The sequence below is a fragment of the Ranitomeya imitator genome, chromosome 5, assembly GCF_032444005.1.
Source record: "Ranitomeya imitator isolate aRanImi1 chromosome 5, aRanImi1.pri, whole genome shotgun sequence".
In the NCBI taxonomy this organism is placed as follows: Eukaryota; Metazoa; Chordata; class Amphibia; order Anura; family Dendrobatidae; genus Ranitomeya; species Ranitomeya imitator.
Window position 1 is genome coordinate 560,067,210 of NC_091286.1, and position 9,587 is coordinate 560,076,796.

Genomic DNA, 9,587 nt, shown 5'->3' on the forward strand with positions numbered 1-9,587 from the left:
TACACACACACACACACGCACACACGCACACACGCACACACGCACACACGCACACACGCACACACACACACTATATATATACATATACACACACACACATACACACATACACACATACACACAAACACACATACATACATACACAATATATACACACAATATATATATATATATATATATATACACACACACAGCATATCATACCTAGTTATAAATTCTGCAGGATGGAACAACTTCCATTCTCAAATCATCTTCTGTCTCCCGTTTAAAAAAATCCATCTATCTATCTATCTATCTATCTATCTATCTATCTATCTATCTATCTATCTATCTATCTATCATCTATCTATTTATATTCTATCTCTATCTACTATCTATCTATTTATCTATTATCTATTTATCATCTAACTATATCTATCTATTTATCTATTATCTATTTATCATCTAACTATATCTATCTATCTATCTATCTATCTATCTATCTATCTATCTATCTATCTATCTATCTATCTATCTATCTATCTATCTATCTATCCATCCATCCATCTATCTATATATCTAGTTCCCTGATTGCCTGTTGGTGAATAAGGCAGCAATAAATGAATATATGATAGGGATACAGACAAGCCTAGGAACAGTCCATGACCTCACAGTGGGAACACGTGGAGCAGACCCCATGCCCCTGCATTGTTTAGAGAAGCCCCCATCTCTATATGTGTGCGGTGGGCTTTGCTCAGATCAGCTCATTAAACTCTTATCACATTATGGAGCATGTTCAGCCTGCAGATTCTCAGCTATGCTTCAATTACACGAAAATTAATGACTTGGATTTGGTTAATTTAAGTTGAATTCCATTTTGGACAACTCCTGCTGTTTCTTAACACGTGGAGACGGGCAAAGCAGCTGCCCACACTCCTTGGCATCAGGCACTGGTGTCTTTATTACACACATTTCACTATTGCCCCCTGGATCATATACTGCATTGGTTTGAAAATTAGGTTTGTACTATCGATTTCCTAAGTTTATGTGAGGACATAGGCATATGTGATATCTACCAGAGACACCATTACACAGTATTTAAGTTGTCTAATAACTTAGTGAATGTGTAATAACTGCATGCAATATAAATAACTATGGCAGGTACACGATGGTTCATGTCTGTGCAGTGAGACCACTTGGCCCCAGTTCACCTGTGGCTCCTGCCACTGACAGATGTCAGACGTGTCCTGCAGATGCCACATTATATTGCTCCATGGCCATACACGTACATATTGCATAGGGCAATTACAACTTCATGGTCCATGCACTAAAATATTAGAAAAAACATCGTTTTGTGATTAGATGAATCATTACCAGGAATGTAACTTACATGACCTAAAGTGGAGACTAGGGAACACTTCTACATTTAGAATAATTCATTACTCGTGTACTTACTTCTATACTTATAGCAAGATGTTTGGGGTTTTCGTCTAATATTGTATTATGAATTATTATTGCTGTACTGTAATGTTTATTAATTGTGTGGCAGATAACGTCTGCGATTCATATTACTAAATATGGAGGTGATTATTATTATTTCTGTTTATCGTTCTTGAATTATTCACAACAATGGGGAGAAAATTATTCATAAAAATTACATTATTAGGTTATTTTTAGTTGTTCTAGAACCTATTTTGATGGGTATATAGAGATAGAGAGATAATAGATAGATAGATGATAGATAAATAATAGATAATAGATAGATAGATTAGATAGATATGAGATAGATAGAGATAGATAGATGGATACATATAGATAGATAATAGACAGACAGATAGATAGATAGATAGATAGATAGATAGATAGATAATAGATAGATAGATAGATAGATATATAGATAGATAATAGATACAGTAGATAGATAGATAATAGATAGATAGATAATAGATAATAGATAGATGGATAGATAGATAGATAGATAGATAGATAGATAGATAGATAGATAGAAAGATAGATAATAGATTCAATAGATTCAATAGATACAGTAGATAGAGAGATAGATAGATGATAGATAGATAGATAGATAGATAGATAGATTATAGATACAGTAGATAGATAGATAGATAGATAGATAGATAGATAGATAGATAGGAACGGTTTTTATTTAATTGCATATGTTGTGGTTGGTGTCACACTTTGAGGACATCATTCACCAATAGCACAGTACAAACCGTGCAAAGAATCAGGAACTATTTTGGGGGTAAGAACACTGAAGGAAATGTATCAGAGTTGGATCCACCTGACTTCCCCTCCTGAGGTCCTGATGACCTTTTTGCTTTGCATTAGTTCCTAACTTTACACTTCTCTGATACAATACTGCACCTACATCTGAGCTCCAGTGATGACGCTCTGACATATGACCAGTGTTACATTATGTATACAAGATATATGCCAAAGTAGAAAAAACGAGCAGGCTAATATGAGATAGATAAAAAAAACTGATAGATAATTGATTGATAGATAAATCGATAATAGATAAATAGATAGATAATTGATAGTTACATAGATTAATTGATAAATAGATAATTGATAGATACATAGATATAAAATTAATTGATAGATAGATAGATAAATAGATAGATAGATAGATAGATAGAAGATAGATAGGAGATAGATAGATAGATAGATAGATAGATAGATAGATAGGAGATAGATAGATAGATAGATAGGAGATAGATAGATAGATAGATAGATAGATAGATAGATAGATAGATAGATAGGAGATAGATAGATAGATAGATAAATAGATAGATAGATAGATAGATAGATAGGAGATAGATAGATAGGAGATAGATAGATAGATAGATAGATAGGAGATAGATAGATAGATAAATAGATAGATAGATAGATAGATAGATAGATAGATAGGAGATAGATAGATAGATAGATAAATAGATAGATAGATAGATAGATAGATAGGAGATAGATAGATAGGAGATAGATAGATAGATAGATAGATAGGAGATAGATAGATAGATAAATAGATAGATAGATACATAGATAGATAGATAGATAGATAGATAGGAGATAGATAGATAGGAGATAGATAGATAGATAGGAGATAGATAGATAGATAGATAGATAGATAGATAGATAGGAGATAGATAGATAGATAGATAGATAAATAGATAGATAGATAGATAGATAGATAGGAGATAGATAAATAGATAGATAGGAGATAGATAGTTAGATAGATAGATAAATAGATAGATAGATAGATAGATAGATAGATAGATAGAGAGAGTCTTTACATCAATTCTTCCACATATGACAGTCATTCATAGGAGAACGGGACAATTACATTCCACAAAATTTATCCTCCTGTGAAGTGGGCTGGGGGGAGGAGGGGGCAAGAGATTTCACGCCCCCCATACAGCCACATATAGGGATAATTACAGAGTACTGGGGCCAGGTGCACCTTAAATGGGATTAGTAGTAATGTCACAGTCTCTTCATCCTCATCATCTTCATCATCATCAACACATTGTTACAGCGTGACCAGATTTTTTTTTTCTAATGATAAAATTACTATTTTTTGCCGTTACGAGCGCAGTAATGGTGCAGCTCAGTCCTGGTCCTCTATCACCTGTAATCATTTCCCTCCATGCATCCTTATCCATGATGTATGTGCTTCAGCTACAGTAGATAGATACCGATTACTAGATAGACGATGGATCGACATTACATCTAGACAGAAGAGATAGATTTAGATGTATGATGAAATATATATGATTGATAATAGATACAAATAGATCAATGGATGGACAGGTAGATAGATACATAGACAGATAGAAACTGAAGCTGCACCAGTCTTGTAAAGTGTGGGCAAGGTCCTCCAAGTCCACTGGCAAATGGATAATAATAATAATAATAATAATAATAATAATAATATAGGAGAAAAAGAGGTCACACTCCAAACATAGCAAAAAAAGTGAAAATTAAAGTTTACTATATGCCTAAGGTACACAACCTTTTGGCTCAAGATATGCGCCTTTCTGAAGTCAAAATGTTGAGTACTTTTGTCATGGAATAAACTTTTTTAAAATGCTTTCCTATGTTCTGAGTGCACCTCTTTTTCTCCTATGGCTAGACATAAATATATAGATAGATTATTTGGTAGATAGATGGATAATAGATAGATGATAGATAGATAGATAGATAGATAGATTGATAATAGATAATAGATAGATATTAGATAGATAGATGATAGATAGATGGATAATAGATAGATAATAGATAGATAATAGATAGATATTAGATAGATAATAGATAGATAATAGGTAGATGATAGATAGATAATAGATAGATATAGATAATAGAGGATAGATAGATAGATAATAGATAGCTAATAGATAGATAGATAGATAGATAATAGGTAGATGATAGATAGATAATAGATAGATATAGGTAATAGAGGATAGATAGATAATAGATAGATAGATAATAGATAGATAATAGATAGATAGATAGATAGATAGATAGAGAGATAAACAGACAGATAGATAATAGATAGAGAGATAGATAGATAATACATAGAGATAGATAGATAGATAATAGATAGCTAATAGATAGATAGATAGATAGATAATAGGTAGATGATAGATAGATAATAGATAGATATAGATAATAGAGGATAGATAATAGATAGATAGAGAGATAAACAGACAGATAGATAATAGATAGAGAGATAGATAGACAATACATAGAGATAGATAGATAGATAGATAGATAGATAGATAGATAGATAGATAGATAGATAGATAGATAGATAGATAGATAGATAGATAATAGATAGATAGAGATGGAGCTTTCCAAACCTGGCACAGAATGCAGTGATGATGGAGGGATGTGTGTTAGTGGAGGGGTGACACTATAGCAGCCATGATGGAGGGATGTGTGTTAGTGGAGGGGTGACACTATAGCAGCCATGATGGAGGGATGTGTGTTAGTGGAGGGGTGACACTATAGCAGAGCCTGTGTTATGCACAGGGGGCTTCTGTTATTCTCTGCCCTGTACCTGCTGCTTTGGTAGGTGTAGGCGTTTGATGTACTTATTTTCTGCACCTTTTTTCTTTTGTCTTTTGACTTCAGATGTTTTTCTTCCTTTCCCCAGAACCATGGCCCCCTCCAGGTAGCTGAGCCCCCCCAGTGGCAGGTCCTCACTCCTGCTGAGCGCTATAATGAGGTGAGAGTCCTGCCTATTATGAGCAGCACCAGGTTATGGGTTTAGTGCAGAACCCTCCATCTCTGTGGGAATGGCCACTTGGCTTATGCTAATACCCTACAATAATAAGTCTGACTTTCATGTTGCCCATTAGTTGGTAAATGACCTGATACCTGGGGCTGCCACACACATTAGTCCCCCATTACCTGCAGGGAACACTCCTGCAGCCGCAGCCATTCTATAGGCAGAATGGATAAAGCAAATATTTAGTGCAATGAGTCTTAACATCAGTGGGTGACAGAGTCTCTCATTTGTGATGTTTTAGATACATAACTTTTTTTATTATCATATACAATCGTAAAAATAACACATAAACTAAAGAAACATAATGAAATAAAGAACAAAAATGTCTTAGATATGTACACAATTATATTTATAAAACACAAAAAATGATAAAGAAGAAGAAGATGTAATAATAAAACGATAAAAGCAAAAAAACAACAACACAAATTGTAAGCCATATATTAAAAATAGAAGACTAAGACTGAGGAATCCATATACATTTTAATTAATCGGTCCTTGTAATAACATTACTTACACTAATATCATATGTGCTAGTAATCATAATATAATTCTAATAAAGTTCTTATTACTGCGGTCCAGCTTTCTTTATTATTCCTTGTGTATTTTCAGATATTATATTTTATTGTGGTCCATTCACTACTACTAATAATAGTATAACAGTAAATAGTAACACAGAAATACAGTGATTGATAACGGATATGAAATATGTTTGTAATAATATCGATCAGATCTTCATTATTTGATTCTGATTACTTTTAGCATTAAACACTTTTTATTATTATTATAACGGATCAATACTCAATGTGCATCCAATAGCACATATATATATAAAAGGTCTCTTGTTGATTTTTTTTTATTACCAGAAGTAAAGACAAATTGAATCTATAAAAACGTAATTACAAGATATATTTCAAAATATTTGGCCACAATTTTAATTTTAGAATTTTAGAACAAATCTAATAATTTAAAAATAACCCTTTCTTTAATTTGATAGTAAAATATAGTAAAATATATGCTAATAGATAAGTCCTTAAAAATTAGAAGTACATTTCCGCAACACATTCATGAAACGCAGCGTTTAGTGAACCCTGCAGTGTTATCAGTGCAGAGATAAGATAACTCTATGGAGGGGAGATTGGGGATTAGCGGCCACAAGTCCCGGCAGATCCCTGCACTGCAATGTCCGCTGGTCAGACACAGCACCGGCACATGTCAATCACAGAGCACAGAGCCATCAATCCAACAGGAGAAACACCGGCCATACATAGCATTCCCAGGATTATCATACTAACAACCATATTGGTATTATAGCATTTGTATTTATTGTTCTATGTCAAATATGCATAAACAGAATAATAATAAAATTATTATTATTACTATTTTTATTATTACTATTATTATTATCATTACGTTTCAGTACACAGCAAATTTGTATTGGTATGTAGCATTTGTATTTATTGTTCTATGTCAAATATGCATAAACATAATAATAATAATAATAATAATAATAATAATAATATTGTTATATTATCATTACGTTCCAGTACACAGCAAATTATTATTATTATTATTATTATTATTACTATTATTATTATCATTACGTTTCAGTACACAGCAAATTTGTATTGGTATGTAGCATTTGTATTTATTGTTCTATGTCAAATATGCATAAACATAATAATAATAATAATGATAATAATAATAATAATAATATTGTTATATTATCATTACGTTCCAGTACACAGCAAATTATTATTATTATTATTATTACTATTATTATTATCATTACGTTTCAGTACACAGCAAATTTGTATTGGTATGTAGCATTTGTATTTATTGTTCTATGTCAAATATGCATAAACATAATAATAATAATAATAATATTGTTATATTATCATTACGTTCCAGTACACAGCAAATTATTATTATTATTATTATTATTATTATTATTATTACTATTACTATTATTATTATTATTATTATTATGTTCCAGTACATAATTATTATTATTATTATTTAAATTAGTAGTAATAACAGTCATAGTAACTGTTGGTGATGATTGTTGTTACATTATTTTACTGCTATAATTAAATTACAGCAATAATAATTTTAATAATAATAATAATAATAATAATAATATTATTAATATTAAGCATTATTATTAATACTTTAAATAGCAAATACATAAATTGTTATCCTGTATTAATGGTTATTAGGAAATGTCAGACATGATGTAAAAGACATGCAGTGAGTTAAACAGATAAATAGGGCATATATGTATGAATAGTAAAAGTGAAAATTAGTATACAAATATCATGAGTACAACCCAATTGTTACAATGTCTAGAGCAGGGTAATACATCCTGATGCATACAATTCAGCTATAGCTTCTATGCAAAAAATGAGCCATTAATCTGGCTTATGTGGTAAGAAGACCCCTTCTGCTGATAGATGGCTGGCCACTGACACAGGGCACATATTACCTGCAGCTTGTCATGTGCTCAGATGCTCAGGGTCTTATCTTGCAGGCATGGTTCCCTTCTTCGGGGCTCTCTGCTCTATCTGCTCAGAGTGGTCTCCACCACACATTAATTATATTGTAAAGGCTGACCCCACCATAGAGAAACATAATCCTGGGAGCTGCACAGCAGCCAGAAGTTTACCATTTGGACATTTGTGAAATGTAATCTGCATACCTAATTGATTCCCACAATATCACTTAAAAGCAGACGATGTGTATCTGCATGATGGATATGCCATTAATAGGCACATCCACTGGGCTCTGCCAGGCACACAGGGGCTTTGAAGATCACACTTCCTATATAATGGCCACTTCTCACTAAGGCTGCACTGTTACCTGGTCTCGTGTACGGTGAGATTATTCCCACATAGGTCCTACACAAATACTGAGGAATAAAGTGTTCCCCTCTAATACATACATTCACAGTCTGTGGAGGACTGGCCCCCATTAGAGCTGCTTTTCACCATTTTACAGTATGATGCTTAGTAAAGAGCATGGAAGGAAGGTAAGAATAGGAAAGAGCAGCACAGCACCTCTACATCATAAGACTCTATATATTAGTCATATATATATATACAGTATTAATCATAAAGACTGTATCTGACGTTATGCATTCATACTATAGAGTGGCCATACACCTGTTACAGATGTCCAATGTGTCCCAACTCTCCCATAACAAGAAAGGCTCCGAGTGATGGAATTTCAGAAGGTGGATGATCAATAAAATATAATCTAGGTTTGGGTAATTGATGTTTAGTTATAGATTTATAGAACAGATTAAAATAGATAATAAAATACAGATGTAGCAGAGTTGGATCTGGCATGATGAGTTGTTACTTGTGGTTTTTCATAGCCTGGATCCTGATACTCTATAATCTATCATCAGTTCTTTTCACATGTTAATGTATATGTTCTTTACCTAGTTATGGAGATGACAGATTATTGATAGATGGATAGATAGATAAGGACAGAGAGATTCTGCTATTACTCTCTTCCTTGTACCTGTTGTCTGGGTATAAATATTATTATTATTATTATTATTATATGCTTTTCCCTTCACACATATATGTGATTTAAAGAGAACCTGTCACATGAAAAAAAAAAACGCTATTAAAATGCAGATATGATGATAATGATGATAATCTGTAGATTAATAGCGTTCTGAACCTACCCGGTGCCAGACAGACAGACAGATAGGTAGATAGACAGACAGATAGATAGATAGATAGATAGACAGATAGATAGATAGATAGACAGACAGATAGATAGATAGATGATAGATAGATAGATAGATAGATAGATAGATAGATAGATTATGTGACCAACATTCTTTCTTTCTATGCATGTAAATACAACACTCAGAGGGCCGGATGTCCACTTGATAAAACCATTTTATGTATAGCAAATATTTTCATATATATTTGATCTTGATGAGGGGTGTGCTGGAGTCAGACGCTCCTGATTCACGAAGAAGCTTATGCCTCGTTATAATTAAGGAGCGCCGGATGAGTGGCGTGCCCCTACCGTGTGCGCCTCACCACAAATCCTGCTTCAGCCCGTGCTAGAGTAAAATTTGTAGCATAGTGAATACATTTGATGAGCTTCAGTCACCATGCCCCTGTCCCACCCCAGGAAAAACTGGCGTGAAGACTCCAGAAATCACAAAATTTAGGCGCAGATCTGAGATGTACTTAAATGTTGTGACTTTTCAAAGCTTTTACGCCACGTGTAAACTTTGATGCATAGGGCTCAAAGTTTATTTCAATTTTTTACTATAAAA

General features: G+C 32.9%; 1 protein-coding gene across 1 annotated transcript in view; it reads right to left on the minus strand.

Annotated features, from left to right (window-relative positions):
* The window catches only part of PAX3 (paired box 3), a 104,328-nt gene extending 96,435 nt beyond the window's left edge, over positions 1-7,893 (minus strand). The window contains exon 1 of the mRNA XM_069727661.1: positions 7,770-7,893. The gene's annotated coding sequence lies outside the window, so the exon portion shown is untranslated. The remainder of the gene's footprint in view (positions 1-7,769) is intronic.
* Positions 7,894-9,587: the final 1,694 nt, after the last annotated feature.